The 21096-nt window shown below is 36.4% G+C and overlaps 1 pseudogene; it reads right to left on the bottom strand.

Moving 5' to 3' along the window:
* Window positions 1-5159: 5159 nt before the first annotated feature.
* Window positions 5160-19197, bottom strand: LOC116589309 (annotated as a pseudogene).
* Window positions 19198-21096: the final 1899 nt, after the last annotated feature.

A 21096-nucleotide genomic window follows, 5' to 3' on the forward strand; every position in this document is an offset into this window, starting at 1 on the left:
TGCATAACAAAAGAGCAAATGTTTATAGACATTATAGTGTACATGTTTTTAGAAAATGGGGAAATGGAAACGTTTTTTTAAGAAACATGTTCTTCAAAACTATTTTCACATTTTTTTAGTTTGTTTTTAAGTTCATACATTTGTTATATGAAAAAAAAGTAACACTTAAAAATTCCATTCCTCCATAATATGAGCACTTTTTGTTGTGGTGGTGGTTTGTTTTTGTCTTGTACTATATTTAAACATTCCGGCTACCTATAGCCAATTATCTGTCTGGTGAAATTAAATAGCTAGAAAAACCAAAATGAGAGACAATCTTTGATCACTTCATTAGAAGCAGAAAGGGAAAAAGATAATAGGCAGTTCAGACTAATTTGAATTGATTGTCTTCTCTAGGCCCAGGTTTGACTTGTCACTCTGCAGAGAGGAGTTTCCCTAAGCCCATAGAAAGGCTGGAAATGTGCAGGGTCGACCGAAGATAGAAATCCCATCGCAAGTCCTCCATGGCACCAGGGACCTGGAGATAGAGGACGAAGGGTCTGTATGAGGATGACTGTGCCTCCCCCCAGCTTGCCTGGGCAGACCCATTTCAGGCCAGTTGGGTCAGTGTGGACCCTGTTCACTGCCAAAATATGTTGATTTGGATTATAAGTGTGTAGCTGGAAAAGCTGAATGTTAGGCACCAAGCTCCTGTCCAGCCTTCCAGGTCTCTAGCAACAGAGGCAAAATAGTGGCTTTAAACCTGGGGCTTTTTTTTTTTTTTTTTTTTTTTTGCTTTGCTTTTATTTTATTTTACTTTATTTTTTTTATTTTTTATAAACGTATAATATATTTTTATCCCCAGGGGTACAGGTCTGTGAATCGCCAGGTTTACACACTTCACAGCACTCACCAAAGCACATATCCTCCCCAATGTCCATAACCCCACCACCTTCTCCCAGCCTCCCCCCAGCAACCCTCAGTTTGTTTTGTGAGATTAAGAGTCACTTATGGTTTGTCTTGGGGCATTTTTATGGCAACCAGAGCAGACAAAGACCAGGAGCCCTCCGTATTTATAAGGCCTCAGACCTCTAAGACAGGAGGCTTAAAAATGGGAACATGTGGGACGCCTGGGTGGCTCAGTGGGTTAAGCCGCTGCCTTTGGCTCAGGTCATGATCTCAGGGTCCTGGGATCAAGTCCAGCATCGGGCTCTCTGCTCAGCAGGGAGCCTGCTTCCCTCTCTCTCTCTGCCTGCCTCTCCGACTACTTGTGATTTCTCTCTGTCAAATAAATAAATAAAATCTTAAAAAAAAAAATGGGAACATGTCTGTCAGTGTAGTGGAATAGGATTTAGATAGTCATTTTAATTTAAAAAGTAGCAGTAACATAATGTGGGATTTCTACACTCGATGCTTGCGAGCAGGGCTGGCTTCACAAGCACGCAGCTGGACAGCCGCACAGGGACTCAAGGTCAGAAAGGCCTTGTGCTTGGCTTAACGTCTGCTGTGGCCATACTGAAATTCTAAGTTTTTGTGCAAAAGACTCCACACTGTCATTTTGTACCAGGTCCTGCAAATTATATAAGCAGTCTCTGTTTATGAACATGCAGAATTAAACTCACACTTACTATATAGAATTGGGGATACTTTTTATATTTCCACACCACCTGACTTGAAACCCAGAGTAAGTCATTAAGTCTTAGGGCTGAGTTAAAATTGCACACCAAATGCAAATACACATAAAATCTCAAACCAAAGATAATTTTTCTTTGTTTCACAATTTAGTAATCTTGTTATCAAATTAAATTTTAGAACACAAAACCTCTCAGGCAAAGGAGGTTAAAAAAAAAATCCTTGTAGAAATGTATATTTTAAAGCCAAGTAATAATTGAATCCCTGCAGACTAAACAATATCACTTAGCAGCCTGCACAATGAAAGACTAAAAGCTTTTAATTAGACTTTTACTCAATAGGGGAGGAAAAAATAATTTAAAAGACTCAGGGCTAAAGCTGAATTGTTAGTTTTAACTTTGAACACAATGAAGGAACGATTTGACTAAATTAGTTTAGCTGTGTATTCATTAGCCTTTAATAGAAATGTGAATGCAAACTGACTCCAGGTTATTGTACTTAGAGCCAGCTTTTTAATTAGTGATTGGCAAAATGTTTATCTAGTTTGTTGTTGGAATGTTGAACCGTTTACACAACAGGACTGTTGTAAACCTTTATGTAATCTTAATTGGATCTTTCAAAAGAACAAGATTTCATGTACATAAAATCACAAACTATAGTAATAAAGTTAGCTAATTTATATCAAACTTGGCACTTAAAAAGAAAAAGTTGTGCTATGTGACTTAATGAGGTAGAGAAATGGTTAACATCTATTTAAACTTAGTTAAATGTGATGCTCAGTTGAACTTGGCCAAACCTTGGTTATCTCTGGCTTTGAAGTTAGACACATCTGATTTCCAGATTGTAAGTGAGTTATTAATTCTATAATATTGAGCACATTAATTAGCCTCTCTGAGCCTCTGTTTCCTTATCTTTAAAATGGGAATTATATAGTAGGTCTTAAATAATGAGACCTATGGCATTGATAACATAAAAGAAAATATGGGGGTGCCTGTGTGGCTCAGTTGGTGAGCATTTGACTCTTGATTTCAGCTGAGGTGTGATCGCAGGGTCAGGGTCCTGAGACTGAGTCGCCTAGGGCTCTGCCTCAAGCTCCAAGCTCAGCGGAGTTGGCGTTTCTCCGTTGCCCCCCCACACCCCAGCTAGAGGGTGTGAGTGCTTTCACTCTCAAATAAATATAAATCTCTGTGAGAATATGTAAAAGCCCTTATTTGAGGAATTCAATATATGGTAGCTATCATCAATATCATCATCATCAGGATTTTTTATTTTTAATACATTTAAGTTAAATAATTTTGAATAGATATAATTAATCACATGTTGCAGAATCCAAATGTTACAAAATTCAGAATGGGCAAAATGTCACAGAGAAAGTGTCTCTCACTCACCATGAATAAACATGGCATTATTTGCACAGATTAAGAGGTTTCTATTTTGTTATAGTATTACATGATTATGTAATATAATTGTAACTTCTAGAGATCATTCTATACAATATAAAAATTCCTCATCTTTTTTAAAGGCCACATGGATATGCATAATTAAATTAAGTAGTGCCTTATTGTTGGAAAATTAGTTTATTTCCACACTTTTTGCAGGTGTAAATATCAATAAAGTAAATATCCTTATGCATAGATTATTTTGCGCCTGTGTGAGTAGCCTTTTAGGATGAATTCCTAGAAGTAATATTGGTAACGAAAGCATATGTGTATTTTTTTTCATTTTGATAAATACTACAAATTGCCCTCCACAGAATTATAACAATTTACATTTCCACCAATACCTCTGAGTGCTTATTTTCCATCACCTTCCCCAGGAGTGCATCAACTTTTAAGTATCTCTGACAATCTTACATGTGAACATTTTCTTTGTAGTTTCAATTTTCTTATCTTTTATTGTGAAATTGAGACTCTTTATACATTTCAGAGTAATTTGTATTTTCCCTTCTATGTATTATTTCTTCATGGTCTCATCTCACATTTGTTGGATTACTGGTCTTTTTCTAAAATTTGTTTTTGGGAAAGCTATGTATAATCCGAACACCCATCCTTTGTCAATTGTATTTATTTCCCCCCATTTTATCTTCTCATATTTCTTTTATTTTTCTGTAAAGTTGTACATCTTTTGTTTTATAGCTTAAGTGTTTTATATTATCTCTAGAAAAACTATTTATCTCCAAGAACAATTTTTTAAGTCTTTCATAATTTCTTCTAGTATATTTATAGTTTCACTTTTTACATTTAAATCTTTGAATTTATTTTAGTACCCATTTAGCTGTTTCATCCTTATTTGCTGAATAATTCATCTGCTCACCATTAGGATATAATATAATTTTCATCAGATGCCAAAATTCTTTATTAATAAATTGTTATCTTTTTCTGGATTCTCTATTTAGTTCCGTTGATCTACTTGCCTGTCCAAGCAGTTGCTGTTTTAAATTCTGTAGTATTTTTTTAAAGATTTTTAAAAATTATTTATTTATTTGACAGACAGAGATCACAAACAGGCAGAGAGGCAGGCAGAGAGAGAGGGGGAAGCAGGCTCCCTGCTGAACAGAGAGCCCGACGTGGGGCTGATTCCAGGACCATGGGATCATGACCTGAGCCGAAGGCAGACGCTTTAACCGTTGAGCCACTCAGGCGCCCCTAAATTCTGTAGTGTTTATACTGTTCCAATATCTGTAACTTAAGCAATTTATTGCTACTCTTTTTATCCACATAAAACTTAGAATCAGATTATTTAGTTCTAAAAAACACTTAATAGTATTTTTATTGAGACTGAATTAAGTTTTCAGATTTAGAGAAAATTATGTTTTATGATATTACATCTTCTCACTCAAGAATAGAATATGCTTTTTCTTTTTTCAGAAAGAAAGAAAGGCCCACCAGGCAAATTTCAGAGGAGAGCAGGAGACAAGGGAAAACTTGCTTTGTGACTGAACCTCCAATCACAACTTTCCCTTCCAGGCTGAGGAAGAGTTTGTAGCATTTCAAAGTATTTTTGTTGGTGTGCCTAGGTGTTCGATCAGTTAAGCATCTGCTTTCAGCTCAGGTCTTGGTCTCAGTGTCCTGGGATTGAGCCAGACATCTGTCTCCCTGCTGAGCAGGAAGTCTGCTTCTCCCTCCCTCTCTATCTGCCACTTCCCTTACTTGTGCTCTCTCTCTGTCAAAAAAATAAATAAAATCTTTTAAAAAAGGTGTTTTTATTTAGTGATCCAATAGAAGTCACATGTTAATATATCTTATCCTCATACATTTTGTCATAATGTTCTTCAATTACTTTCTTTCTATTATGGCAATTGGTTTGTTTAGGATGTCCTTTTAAATAAATTTTTTTAAAATTTATACTTATAAAATATATTCATATTTTCCTCGATTTATATTTTCATACAGTCTCATGTTCATCATAGTCTCTATGACTCTAATTGCCTCCAGAGCTCTGGTTATTCTTTTATTCTTATTTATTGATTGATTAGTTAAACGTTAACTCTTTTATTGTTTTTTTGTTTGTTTGTTTTGTTTTTTTCAGGACTGTGATGAGGCAGTTTATTACCCCAGCATGTGTTCTAATTCTTTTTGTTGGCAACTGCTACCTGTCCAGTGATTCTGTCCAGATTCCTCTGTCCCTAAACTGTCAGTTTGCAGCCCCCATCTTGGTCCTTTTCCACCATTTTCAGCCTTGGTAGGGCTTGGAGAACCCTGTGCGCCATGCTGTTGGAGCCTTGCTGAAGTTGCTGGGCAGGCCCCCCTTTCTCTGATGTTCTCTGCTGGTCTTGGCCTTGAAGGCAACCTTGGGCTGCGCTTCCCCAGAGGTCCCAGTAATGTGCTCTGGTAGCAGGTCCTGCGTAGAGCCAGTTCGCCTCACAATGAGCAAGCTCTTTGTGCTTGGCCGACTTGAACAGTGCCCACCCTTCAGGGAACTTCCCACTTCCCAGACTTTTTGAGGAAGGCTGCCAGAGTCCTCATGGACTCCCGCTACTTCAAGTCATCCACAGGAACTTGATGCCTCCTGCAGCCTCCGTGCTGCCCCTCAGGGGACCTTTTCTTTGTCTTCCTTCCATGACAGTGACAGGGCTGTTTTTATTAAAACAGCTCTTGGGTTTGTTTACTTACAGAATTTTTTGTTATCCAGTTTTCAGTCTTTTCTGTCAATTTCTTTCTTTTGCTTTCATTTAACCAATTCTTTCTTGTTTTCGTAATTGAGTTGGGTGTTTAGTTTTATCCTTACTGGTTTATTTATACAGGTCCTTAAGTATATGTATTTTCCATGAGTACCATTTTAGCTGGATACAATTGGTTCTGCTAGGTAGAGATACAATTACAATTTTCTAAATATTCTTAATTTTTTGGTTAGGAGTTCCTCCAATCATAAGTTTGTTGTTTTTTAAAGATTATTTATTTATTTGTGTGTGTGTGTGTGTGAGAGAGAGAGAGAGAGAGAGAGCATGAGCAGGGGGAGAGCAGAAGGAGAAGCAGCAGGGAGTTGAAAGCCAGGCTCCATCTCAAGCTGAGTAGGGAGTAGAAAGCCCGGTTCCATCTCAAGACCCTGGGATCATGACCTGAGCCGAAGGCAGACACTCAACCCACTGAGTCACCTAGATGAGCCCCTCCCCTTTCTTTTAATCATACTTTTTTAAATGAGTTTTTAATTTTCAGGTAACAGGATTTTTATTCTCTAGTTTTATTTACCTCTGAGCAGAAAATATTACCATCACACTTTCTATATTTAAATATTTGGTTAGTTTTTGATGTGTGTAATGTGTACCCATTTTTCTTATGTACTATGAGCACCTTAAAAGAAGGTATATGCTGTTTTCTTTAAAGAGTTTGATATTTATCTATTTATACCCAATTAAATATAAACTATTATCTATAGCCAATTAAATATAACACTATTATTTAGTTCTATACTTCTCCTTATTTTTCATCCTTTGTAATTTTGAGAAATAAATTAAAACTTCCTTCTCCCAATACAATTCTGTCTATATTATATAATTTTTGAGTATTTTGAATCTTGTATTTAATGAAATAAAAAATAAATAAAAGGGAAAAATCATAACATCAAAAGCTGTTTAAAAAAAGGATAAAATTGAATTAATCAACTCTCAATATATTAAGACACACTGAGAGACATCTAAAGACAGACAGAGACAGAGAGTACAAAGTTACCTATCTCAAGTATGAAACAGGGATTATCACTTTAGGTGCTAGAGGTAATAAAAGAATAATAAATACCAGGAGTATATGTATGCCAATAGATTTGGCAGCTCAGATCAAGTAGACAAACTACTTGAAAGACAAAAAATTATTTAAAGTGATTCAGGAGAAAAAGAGAAAATCTGAGATCCTCTGAAAGTATTAAAGATTTCAATTTATAGTATAATAAAGAAAATCCCAGGCCCGAATAGATTCAATAGTGAATTCCATCAATCAATAGAAGAAGAAATAATACAAAAACTACATAAACTCCTTTAGGAAATAGAAGTATGGACATGTCTGAACTTCTTTTATAAAACTAGTATTGCCCCAGTACCAAAATAAGACACAGACATTATAAGAATCTCCTATGAATAGAGATGCAAAGACCCTCAGCAAAATATTATCAATTCAAATCCAACAATCTCTAAAAAAGGTTTTTACATCATGACCATCTACATTTTTCCTCCTCAGGAATCAATGGTTGGTTCAAGATTTGAAAATCAGTCAAATATAAGTTTAACATATTAACAAAGGAGGAAAACCACAAAATTATCTCAATAGATGTAAAGGAAAGCATTTAACAAAATTTGACTTTCACTTATAATTTAGTAATAGAAATGAGCTTCTTCAATCTAATAAATAGTATGCACAAAATACCTACAGCTAACATCATCTTCAATGATTAAAGATTAAAAACCTTTTCCCTGAGATTGGGGGAAAAAAAGAGAATGTTCGCTCAGAGCTGTTCTATTTCACAATGCAAAGGAAGTTGTAGCCAGTGCAATAACACAAACAAGGAAATAAGGAAAGGAACAAAAGGCAGGGAGAGATCACAGGAAGAATGGAAAAAACTGTTCTTACTCTAAGACAATGTTATCATTATCATGTACAATGAAAATCCTAAGGAATCTACAACGACTCTTATCATTTGTAAGCAAATTAGCAAGTCCACAGGATATAAAGAGTATAAAAAATCAATTGCATTTGTACTCTGACATTGAAAAATTAGAACTTGAAATTATAATTACTACCACTTTAATTGTATCCTAACATGAGAAAATCACAGATAAATTTAATAAAATAAATGCCAGATCTGTACACTACAAATTACCAAATATTGCTGAGAGAAACTAATGATCCAAATTGATAGAAAGGTTATGTCATATTCATGGGTCAAGACATAATATTGTTAAGGTGTAATTTCTACCCAAATTGGCCTATATATCAACGTAAAATCAATCAGAACCTCAGAAACATCATTGTAGAACTTGACAGTCTGACTCTATAATCTGTACTGAAAAGAAAGGACCTCGAAAGGCCCAAACACTGGAGTGTCCTGTTCAAAGTTAATGCTGTTACATCATCAAGAAGGGGATAGACTGAAGGTGGTAGGTCCATACACAGAGAGTTGTTAATGAGTTATATAACAAGTTCAAAATTGAGGATTTAACTATAAAAGCAGAATAATTAAGACAATATGGTATTGGCATAAGAATAAATATATAGAATAATATAACAATACAGAAATACATTCATTAACACGAAATGATTTTGAATAAAAGGAGCCAAGATAACCTAATGGAGAATGGATACTATTTAACAAACAGTAAGGAAAACCAGATAACCATATAGAAAGATAGGAACCTCAACCTTTATGTCACAATATACAGGAAAATTAACTAAAATAGCTATAAACATAAAAACTAGGCGTTTAAAAATTCTACAAGAAAGATGGGGCTCCTGGGTGGCTCAGTGGGTTAAAGCCTCTGCCTTCAGCTCGGGTCATGATCTTAGGGTCCTGGGATCCAGCCCCGCATCAGGCTCTCTGCTCAGCAAGGAACCTGTTTCCCTTCCTCTCTCTCTGCCTACCTCTCTGCCTACTTGTGATCTCTCTCTGTCAAATAAAAAAAAAAAAAATTCTACAAAAAAGAGAGGAGAAAATATTTGTGGCCTTAGTGTAGGCAAATATTTCTTACATCACAAAAGAAAAGTCAATACTTAGATTTCACTGAAATTAAAAACTGGCTTTTCAAAAGTCACCATTAAGATAATAAGAAGGTTAATTACAGATTGGCCAATTTAATTTTTTAAGTTTTTACTTAAGTTCCAGTTAGTTAAAATACAGTGTAGTATTACTTTCAGATGTACAATATAGTGAAGATTGGTATATTTAAATGCACACGTGCATGGATGTGCACACACACACATTATAAATATATATATATATAATGTGTGTGTGTGTAAATATTTGTACCCATAATATATATCAATAACTCTTATAAATTGTCAATTAATAGGATACACACACACACACACACACACACACACACATACACACATATATTCGTCTTTTCCCCAAGTTCCTGCTAATATTTGGTTTTCAACCTCAGTTCCTGACGCAGAGCTCCGAAATCCTTTGGAATTTCCTGGGTTATAGGACCATCTTTTGTTCTAATAAGGTACTCTTGGTGGCCTTCATAAATATTCCAAAAGTACAGAACAAGTTGGTGAACATGGCCATGCACCAGGAAGGTGGAGCGCCCCAACTCCGCAGAGACAGAAGCTCCTGTATTCAGGACACATCCAGACCTTGCCCTCTCTATCTCTTCATTTGGCTATTCATTTGTTTCTTTTAAAACTTTACTGTTACTGTATGATGACTAACATAACATAATATTAATTAATTAATTAATTAATTAACAAAACATCCTTTGTAATAAATCAGCAATAGTAAGTAAACTATTTTTCTGGGTCCTGTGAGCCAATCTAGCAAATTATTAGACCTAAAAAGGGGCCATGGGAACTTTGAATTTACAGCCAAATCAGACAGACATTGTGGGTAACCTGGGGACCCACTACTTGTAATTGGCATCTGAAGTGGGAGGCAGTCTTGTGGGATTCAACCCTCAGTCTATTGGTCTGCACAAACTCTGTTAGTGTCAGAATTGGACTTACTTATTAGGACACCCCGTGTCAGAGAATTTGTCAGTGTGGGAAGAACACCCATACAACCCGGTGTCAGAAGGGTTATAAATAAAGGAAATGAGTGTTTTTTTTTAATATAAATTAATAAGAAAACAACCTAATAAAAGATAAGTGAATGGTCAATAAGCACATAAAGATGCTTAACATCATTAATCATCAGGGAAATACAAATTAAAGCTACAATGAAATCCAATACACACCCACCAAGATGGCTAAAATAAAAAAAAGACTGACTCTACCAACTTTTGGGGAAGATGTGGATTAACTGGAACTCATATATTGTTCCTATAAATGTAAAATGATAACAATCATTTTAGAAAAGAGTTGGGAAATTTCTCAAAAAGTTAAACATAACATAAAATACAAAAAATCCATCCCTAGATACTTACCCAAGAGAGATGAAAATATATGCTCATACAAAGTCTTGTTCAAGGATATTCATGCAGCTTTATTCATAATAACGAAAATGTTAGAATAACATAAATGTCCATCAATAGGTGAATGGGTAAGCGTATTGTAGTAATACCTACAATGGATGTATTCAACAAGAAAAACTAGCTATTGATTATCATGCCACAACATAACTGAATCCTAAAAAGCAGAATGTTGAGCAAAAAAACCATATATAAGAGAATAAATACCATATGATTCCATTTATGTGAAAGCGTGAATATAAAAAATTTAATCTACAGAAATTACGTTAGTTGTTGTCAGGGGTCAGTGTGGGGGTGGGGACTGACAGGAAAGGGGCAGAAGAAAACCTCTTGAGACGATGAAAATCTTCTATATTGTGAAAATGGTTATGTTTGTCAAAATTCATGAATGCTTATAATGGAAGTTTTTCACACAAAATACTTGATTTTTTTAAAATGAAAGTGGGTTTTTTGTATTGGAATTGGTGGTGATTCTGTATGTGAGTGATGGGTTTTATATAAGGCACTTGATTTGCAATGGGAGATTTTATCAAGGAAGTTCTATAAGGTGATAGATTCTGCACTTTGGATTCGGATGTTTGAGTGTAGAGTACTCAGCTGGTCCTGATGAGGTTCACTGATTTCCTCTCCCCACACATAATGGTGAAGGTGAGCACAAGAGGGCCAAGCTTTGGGGAGCCTAGGTGGTGTAGTTGTTTATGCATCTGACCCGTGGTTTTACTCAGGTGGTGATCTCAGGGTCATGAGATTGAGCCCTGTACCAGGCTCCACGCTCAGCGTGGAGTCTGCTTAAGATTCTTTCTCCCTCTTCCACTGCCCCTCCCCACCTTCCCTCTTTTCCTTTCTCAAATAAATAAAATCTTTAAATAAAAAATAAAAGAGGGCCAAGCATTAACATAAGCCAGAGAGATTGTTCTGAGGCATTCTCTCTCAGAGATCTTTAAATAGTGCCTTATTTCTCTTAAAGATTGTGATGGTTAAGATTGTGATTGGGGTAAGCGATGCCCAGATAGCTGGCAAAATACTATTTCTGGGTGTGCCCATGAGGGTGTGTCCATGAGTGAAGAAGATTGCCTTTACCAGTGCAGGTGGTCTGTACCTAAGCTGTTGAAGGCTGATAGAACAAAAAGGAGAGGAAGGGTATTTGCTCACTTGCTCAAGCTGAACAAAAAAAGGGAGATGGATGGTGAATTTGTGCTCTTGCTTGAACTGGGACACTGATCTCCTGCCCTTAGAAACTGGTGCTCCTGATTCTCAGGCTTTTGAGTTTGCACTATAACTACAACATCACTTTCCTGGGCCTCTAGCTTACAGAGGGCAAACCATGGGCTTCTCAGTCCCCATAATCATTTGAGCTAATCCTTCATAATAAATTTATTTCTGTATATATCTGTATGTATACTATTGTTTCTGCTTCTCTGGAGAACCCTGATGAATACAGACATATGGGAAACCCACTGTTTGTTTCAATTCAAAGGGTCCTATTTATTTCTATGGAAAAATGGAGTTGTACATTGTATAATGTTATTTTTTGTACAGGTTTATATGTATATATCCATATATAATTTCACACTTTCATTATGTTTTCATTTTATCCTTTCAGTATGTCCTTTAATTTTTATTTTACTTTTTAACTAGCCAAGCCTATTGTGGGCAACATTATTGAATGTAATTTTCTATACTATGTAGATAAGAATGGTGTGGTGTCTGGATATGTAAAATACATTAAATCTGGGAGTTCTAAGTTCTCCTCCTCACAAATGATAAGTGACCCAGTTGAAAATAGAATATCTTAGGTTATTTCACTATAAGTGGATATGGAGGTTAAATAAAGTTATTTCTAGGTTTCTACTTCCACAACTAAAGAGCAGAGCCTTGAACTTTTCTTCCTAGTTGTTCTCCACAGCATTTTCCTTACAATTCATGCATAACTAAATGTATTATTTCAAGTGAGCCAGATCTGGGTTCAGATTCTGACTTTTCCCTTGTCCTGGCCCTTAAGTGACAACTCTCTAATCTCTCAACTCTCTTTTATTAGATGGAAATGATAATGTTACCTTTCATGAGTGAGAGAGAATCCATAGAGGTTGGGCATATCAGTAAGGCTTCATGGAGTTAATGACATTTAAAATTCCCTAATTCATAGGTAAGTTATCCACAAATGGGATGAAGAATGTAGCATTCTGAAGCGGAACACTGTTCTCAGCAAAGGAACTGAGGTAAGAAATTACAGGGTATATTTGACAGCTATACCAGTTTGTACATGGAGTGAGAAAAATTGTCAAAGATTATTTATTTATTTTGAGAGATGGGGTGGGGAGAGCAGCAGGAGGGACAGAGAAAGAGAGAGAGAGAGAGAGACTCAGAGAGACTCTCAAGCAGACTCCCTGCTGAGCACAGAGACTGATGTGCGGCTCCACGCGATGACCCTAAGCTAAAATCAAGAGTCAGATGTGCAACCAACTGAGCCACCCCGGTGCCCCTGGAATGGGAAATTTTTAGGAGAGTTGTGAGAGATAAAACTATAGGAAGGCATTGAATGCTAAATCACAGAATTTGGATTTATATAATCACTAATGGGGATCAACAAACGTTCTTGCCCAAGACAGGGATTGACCAGAATTCTCCTTTAAGAAAAATATTCTCGTAATGATGAAAGGAGTACCTGGATCTTGAGAAAGCAATTATCAAAATCAAAGAGTGTGGCAGTTAGGAGTTTACATAAAGCAGAACATCAAATGTAAGACACCATCAGTTGTAAGATGCATCATTAGTCTACTTAGTTAAATGAAAGAATGGGGAGGGCTGCTAATTAAACTGTGACACAATCCTAATACATCACTGATTGTGAAACATATTCCAGTTTCAGAGATGCTACTATTGGAACAAATGTGTAGGTTAGAATTGATAAAATATGGTATCATGGTTGTAATGAAAAGGAAGAAGAGATGAAAAGTTTCGACAGAATCTGCTAACTGAATTACCAAAAAAAAAAAGAGTGGGCATAAGAAGGAATCAAACGCAGAACTGAGATTTTTAGTTTTACTTCTTAAAGCTAGTATCGAAAAATGGGGATGATGTTATTGTGGTACCATTAGAACCTCTGGGATGTTGTGGATCAAAGGGCTGGGAATGTGAAACAGAACTTGGAGGCATGGTCGTTATTTGAGAGTGATATTTGAAAATCACATACTTAGGAATAATCACTGAAGTCATGTGAATATGTGAGCTCACTAAAGAACAAAGAGTCAAGAATGGAACTAAGGACAGAAAGGTACATTTTTGCAGGACAAAAAAAGAACAAAGAAAACGTAAAGAAAAAGAATTAAAGAATAGAAAAATAGTCATTCTAGGATAGGAAACCCTATCTTAGTTAGGGAAGAAAAACATTTCCAGAAGAATGTGTGTTGGTCATTAGAGTTAGAGGCTGTGGAGTGGTTAAGGACGAAGGAAGCCAACCATTGGGAACAAAAAAAAACATGGTTCCGTTTCAAAGTTAATTAAGTGAAGTTAAGATTTTACGTGCTGAAAAATATTCTCAAAGAAGCATGCTGAACAGATTTTATGTTCTTTTCTTTCTTGAGAACTTTCCAGCATTTAAGAGGGACACATTTTGTTTTAAAAGCTAGTATATAGGTGTTTAGAATCTGCCCCACATTTTAAAAAGCTAATGCATGCAATTTACCAGTAATCTTAACCAAATCTGAAACATAGCTGTCATAATAACTTCTCCACTTCCCAGTACTGCAGATGGTCATTAGAATTTTCAAAGAGAAAAAATAAATGTAGCATCCAGAAATATAAAAACAGAGAGCAAAACATTTCTCCAAATGAATAAATAAATATTAATATGACTCATATTACAAATACTTCCTAGCAGAGGATAAAGATATATGGCAAATATTCTTCCAGAGCCACAAACTCTACTTCATCACACCTTCTCATAGGGAACATATTTTCACTGGAAGGAAATCCCTCATCTCGTGCCCAACTCCTCACTTATCCCTAATAACCTGTTAGATCAAATGAAAGAAGATTGGAACTTTCTGGGTCCCCACATGCATGGACCTCTCTTCCTCCATGCCAGGTTTTTGTTTGTTTTTGCTTGTTTGTTGTTGTTGTTGTTTGTTTGTTTCACAGCTTGTGTTGTATTTCTCAGTGAGAAGAATAATCCAGCATCCCAACTCATCTATTGTTGGACATCATGGCCTCTGAGGAAATTGTCAAACTAAATGCATTTCTAGGACCATGCCTGGGAAAAGGGAAGGGGCTAAGAAGGAACAAATCACTGTATTCAATGACTTCTACTCTGAACATTTTTATGCTAGCAAAATCATAGTAAAATAAGCAATAAGGAAAGCCTCGGTGTAGAAAATTTAGGCTCAAAAAGTAGGGATGAAAACTAATATTTGTTGAACCTTTAAATATGAGGCAAAACCTCTACTAAGTGTTCTAGAGATATTCTTTTATTTTATTCTCAAAACTACATTATAAGATGTATCTTATTGGTCCCTTTTTCCAGGTTCTGATACTGAAGATGCAAGAGATTATTTGTCTACTGTGTGACAAATCAGGATTCAAATCCAGGTCTCACTCCAAAATTCATGACTTTTCTACAACACAGTGTTACCTGCTTGAATAATGGGGGGAAGTGAGGACCGAAACTCAAAGCTGTGTTTGGAACATATTAACAGTCAGTTTTTCTGAGCTGATTATGTATTGAGCGCTCAGTTTTCATTTATTTTTTTGCCATCAGTTTAAACAAATATCACCTTCCCACCGTGCGTTTCTGTGTCAGCACTCCCCTCTCTGTAGTAGGGAGACACCAAAGTAGCCAGCCTAGGATTTAAAGCTAGTCCACACTTTTTATTAATTTTTATTGTATTTTATTTATTTTTTAAAAATATTTTATTTATTAAAAAAATTTATTTATTTGTCAATGAGAGAGAGAGAGCACAAGCAGGGGGAGCAGCAGTTTCCCCGCTGATCAGGGAGCCTGATGCAGGACTTGATCGCAGGACCCGAAGACCATGACCTGAGCTGAGTTGAAGACAGACACTTAACCGACTGAGCCACCCAGGCACTTTTAAATAGTATAAGCTTTTATCCATACTTTTAAATAGTATAAGCTGCTTCTGTAAGTTAGATAAAAGTGGCTTATAGTTAGCTATTTCTATTTGCACATAAATAATAGCCTAAAGCTTCTTCAAATTATATATATATATATATATATATATATATATATTTTAAAAATTTTATTTATTTATCCATTTGACAGACAGAGATCACAAGTAGGCAGAGAGGCAGACAGAGAGAGCAGGGAAGAAGCAGGCTCCCTGCGGAGCAGAAAGCCAGATGCGGGGCTCGATTTTAGGACCCCAGGACAATGACCCGAGCCGAAGGCAGAGGTTTTAACCCATTGAGCCACCCAGGTGCCCACAAATTACATTTTTAATGGGGCAGATGTGCCCTAGCACACAGTTTTCCTTACAAGAACTCTTCGACTTTTTCTGTTCTATATACTGCACATTAACTTTTGACAAAGAACTATTAAAATACAGCTATCGTATCTCAAATGCCCACCAAAAATAATATGGGAAAGTGGCCCCAAATCGGTGACACAAAGGCAACAAAATCTACCTCCTAATATTATTGTGAATATTAAAGATGATTTATTCATTCAAAAATGGCTTGTTGGGTACCTGCGATGTGCCAAGAACAGCTCTGGTTAGGTAAATTGCCCAGCAACATGCACGGCGCAGACCTGGTGCCGAGTAAATAAGGGAACAGTCTTCCCCTCACAGGACCCCAAGAGAATATCCACACCACTGTTAAAGGGACTGCGCATCACTTCTGAGAGGGGTCCTTTCTCTTTTGGCCCCTGGCAGCACAGTGACCACAGAAGGCCAATGGCTCTGTCATCAACAGAGGCCCTGCCCCGTCTCCTTGCCCTGTAGCAACTCGGCTGGGTCACACAGTGCTGTGTGAAGGAGCAGCATATTGGCTTTTATGTTATTTACTTCTTCACAGCAGGCTAGGATTTTTATGCCAAAGCCCACCAAACTTAAGTTCTTACACATGCAGTGGCTTTAAATATAACCCAAACAAGAATATTTTTAGCCATTTAGAGCCTGCCTGCTTTGCTTACCCCAGGAAACCGTACCCAACATCTGCTAATCATAGATAAGTCAAACTAAGTACGCACAAACAACAACAAAAAAAACACTCTTAAGAAACTAGAAAGTTGCTGTTCAAGGAGTATGAAGTTTCAATTATACAAGAGGGAAGGTTTGAGGGTATTATTTACATGCAAATAGAAATACCTAATAATCAACTGTGTTTATCTAGTTTATAGCAGCAGTGTTTTATATTGTATTTAAAAGTGCGAACTGGGTTTAAATCCCAGATGGCCACTTAGTAACTAAGGACTTGGCCAAGTTATTTACCTTCTCTAGGCCTCAGTGTTTTGATCTGTGAAATAGAATAACATTTAGGATAACCCATGTAAAATTGCTGATATTTGACAGTTTTTGAACTAGAAAGAGGGCAATTTCATGTGGTTTCATCTAAAAACTAACTCTAATATGTATGCCAAAGGGATTATAGAAATAATATGCGGAGAGCATCTAGCACACTTCCTGGAATATATTCAAACCACGATAATGTTCTCTCATATTTCCCCTCAATTCTCCGTGGAGGATGCTGACCTTTACATATAATCTGGTCTTAATTTTCTGTGTTAGTGAAGATAGCCAGGGGATGGAAAACCAAATACTGCAAGTGATAATCATAATCTCTAAGAGCTAAATTGGACCTTGGGTGTGAATTACTCCAGCCTACTAATTTTTTAGGTGAAGACTATGAACTTGGACACTAACAGAGAACTCCTTCACCATCCTAGATTGGGATAATGATCTATAAATCCCTAATTTTTCTTACAGAACCAGTCTATCTGCTTGTCACAGAATAACTCTTAACTCAAAATTTAAATGCCAAAACATGTAAGAGGAACTTTTGGTGATCATTTTAAAGTTTGAAATAGAATTTAACATCATTGGCAGTTTAGACTAATATGAAGATGCTGAACATTATGAACTGAAACCATTTCACAAGGTTTAAGTCATCAAGAACATTTATTAAAACAGAGAAAAAAATCCACAATAGAGCTAAAACATTAAATTAGCTCTAATTAAACATTGTCCATGCTAGTTCCTCTAAATTTCTTCCCTTTCTGTCAACTATTGTTGACAGAAGGGGACTGTTCTGTCAACTATACCTTTTGGACCTCCTAGGTAAACTTAGTCCACGTAAACTTTAAAATAATAATATAATATTATTCACAAAATTTTTCAAATCCCTTTTTGATTGTAGGCATGCTATTGGTTTACACTCTGCTACAGTGTATATACAGGCTATATCTAAAATAAGAATACCAGCTGCAGGAAATAGCAGAGTGTCATGACCACTTCAATTAAGAAGTATAGTCATTTGTTAGCTTAATTAAAACTCTAGGCTTTGATTCAGAAAAGTGTTGACTAAAATTCAGCCTCAACTAGACTCCAAATTGGCAAAAAAGCAAACATGTTTATATATGGTCAGTAATGGCAGACAGCCTTGGAAAAATTGAGTTGAAAAACAAGGAATTATTTACTGGGTGTGAAATGTAAGCATACTATAATCCATTTTTCCTCCGCTTATACCCATCCCTGGTATTATTATATAGCCTATGGAATTCAAATTGCATTGCAATCTGTTTTTTGCTAATGTACTGTGTCAAATAGGCCAACAACTCAGAAACATCAAACTACAACTATAGCCCATTTTTAATAAAGAATAAAGTCATTGGCTAGGTATTTATCTACAGTAGTAGTGCTGATGTTCATAGACAAGGGACAAGTTAAATGGAACAAATTAAGAGAGAAAAAAGAAACAAGTAAAAGATTGCCTCAGAGATGACTGAATAAGGCCACCAAAGATTCACGAGCATAGCACTACTCTGTCATTTATTTTCCTGCAGTATATTCAAAGGTGGTTCCTAAGCAATCCTGGCAGTAGTCATCTTTGCTTCCACTACAGTGTACTCACTGCCTTGCCTAGCCGGGGATCAGTTCATTTTTTTCTGATTAAATTTACAAGAATCATGCAAAAACAATTGCACTGTGAGTTTTGCCTCTGATACTCCAGTCAACCAAATGTAAAAGTGGCATATGGCACAAAAGCAAGCTGCAGATGGCCCAACAGCAGCCGTGCACATCTGGCACGGGGCTGTTTGAGTTTGTATTTGCCAACTTGCCAGATGACTCTTTCTGGAGAAGAGCCCAATAAGAAAAATTCACTCATCTTCCTTCTTCTACGGACTCAATGCTTTAGCCACTCTTCTTAGCCTCATCTGTATACCCCAAACAATCACAGATTCTCAGCCCTTCTAAAAGAGAACGAGAAAGAGGGCAAAAAGAGAGAGAGAGAGAAAGAAAGAAAAACCCACAACCAACAACTCCATTTCAGTTTTCTTCTAAATGGTATCCAGGTTTTCTGGTTTTACAACCTCTATGTAACCACTTCAGAGCTTTATCTTTGGGAGCTAGTTAGACGGCCTGTAAAATGGAAGAACATTTAGTGCGAATGATTATGCAGTGGTAAGAATACGTTGATAGAAATTCAGGAATATCAATCTCCCTCCAAAAGCTTTGCAGCTAGATATTGGAATCAAGCTGTCAAGATATTTTCAATCTAACCCAATTTGATATCAGGGGTCCAACTGGAATAGATTATAAAGAAATCACTCTTTTGCTACAAAAATTATTTTATCTTGTAGGTAATTTACATGTTCTAGAGAAAGTGTACATGCTCTCTTTAAGTATGAACTATCTGTATAAAATGTCAGCAGGAGTCATTTTTGCTAATCTCCTCACATTTCTAACTCTCTCAAACAATTTGCATTTACCTAAACATACCTTGACGTAGCCCATTTTCCTACAGTTGCATATACTTTTCACTCTATCTGAAATATTCTTCTACTTTTTGACTTAACACTGTCTTATTCATCAATCAAAATTCAAAATGTTACCATCTCTAAAAAGATTTCGCTTCTTTTTCCTTTTCACCAGCTCCCCAAAATACCTCCTTTGTGTTTTCATAGTGTTTTGAATATGACTTTTTTTTTTTTTTTAATGTACTCTCCTGGTTTATCTCCTTGATTAGTGTGTTGGTTTGTGAATGCTGCCATAACAGAGTCTCACAGACTAGGTGGTTTAAACAACGAAAATTAATTTTCTTATAGTTCTGGAGGCTAGAGGTCAGAGGTCAAGATGTCATCATGGTTGTTTTAATGAGGTCTTTCTCTTTGGGTTTTAGATGGCCCTCTTCTCCCTGTGTTTTCACACAGTTTTCCCTCCATACATGATAACATCCTAATTTTTTCTTCTTAAAGGTACACCAATCATATTGGATGAGGGCCTACCCTAATTACCTCATTTAAATTTAATTAACTCTTTAAAGACACTCTCCCCAAATATAGTCACTTTTTAGGGTTGGGACTTCAATATATGAATTTAGGGAATACACAGTTCAGCATGTAACAAGTAGGTTATGAATACTTTGAAAGTAATATTGTTTTAGTTACTTATACATTTCCAGTTTCTAGCACAACCTTCATTGGGTACCTTGAGAGTAAGATCTCAGATAATTTCTTTTAGGAACAATGGAAGAAATGGAACTTGAAGGTAGGTCCAAATCCATAGGGAGGATAGGTCTTAGGGTGGACATGTAAATAGCATTAGTGTACAAGATTCAATTAATGACCTAGGAGGCCTATTCACTCGTGCTGTTAGCTGGGCAAAGGGTAATCATAAAAGGTAAATGTAAAGAAATTATGGTCACTGGGGGGTAGGGTGGGTTCAGCCACAACTACTGGGAAACCAGGACACAAACTAGCAAATGCAGTTCCTGAAAGAAAAGAAGAGTGAGTCAGGAATCCTCACACTGAAATGTAACAGTATCATTGGTGCCAATGTCTCAGGACATGTGGTCCTCATCAGTCAGCTATTACCATAGGATGCTGTGTAACAAATCACTCAAGATTCATGGGCTTAAAACAGCAATCATTTGTCCTTACTCAGGTATCTGTGGTTCAACTAGGGTTTTGATGATCTACTGGGGCTAAATTGACTATACTGTGGCTATATTTGCTTCAACTTATTATTGTGTCTAGACTTATTTCCCCATTGTGGGAAAGATCAGGTCAGCTCTGGATATGTGGAGCTCAGGCTGTACAGGCAGCATTTACCCAGTAGAAGTTCTTCTCATGGTGATAGCAAAAGTACAAGAATGCAAACTCAATCATTTCGTTCACATCTCATTGGCCCAAGCAAGTCACACAGTTGGGAACAAAGTCAAGATAAGGAGGGAGTTCTCTCCACTTTTAGTGGGAAAGATAACAATGTCACATGGACAAAACCACAGATAGGAGGGTGGTAAACAATTGGGGCGAAAATGCGATCTACCATAAGCCCTTTGAGGTCTTGAGTATAACTTTACAGAAGAAAATGGAGAAGTTGACTCTCATTCACTTTGTAGTTGTTTTACCTTTACCTAAATAACCCTCATTTTAAAAAAGGAGAAAAAACACAATTTTCAGATAATATACAAAGAGATTTATATAGTCATTAACACAGAATTATACGATCTCTCCTCAATTTTAGCTCCTTCCCAAAACAATACCTTGCACGTGGCTAAATCCTTTGCCACATACAGATCTCAGAATAGTTATACTGTCTATGTTGGATATGCTACTGTGTGCTCTCACAGCACTCTGAACTTTCCTGGTCTTTGAAAATCTCCTGCTTGCTTCACTGCAGAGACAACCAGGT

The sequence above is a fragment of the Mustela erminea genome, chromosome 4, assembly GCF_009829155.1.
Source record: "Mustela erminea isolate mMusErm1 chromosome 4, mMusErm1.Pri, whole genome shotgun sequence".
Taxonomy (NCBI): domain Eukaryota; kingdom Metazoa; phylum Chordata; class Mammalia; order Carnivora; family Mustelidae; genus Mustela; species Mustela erminea.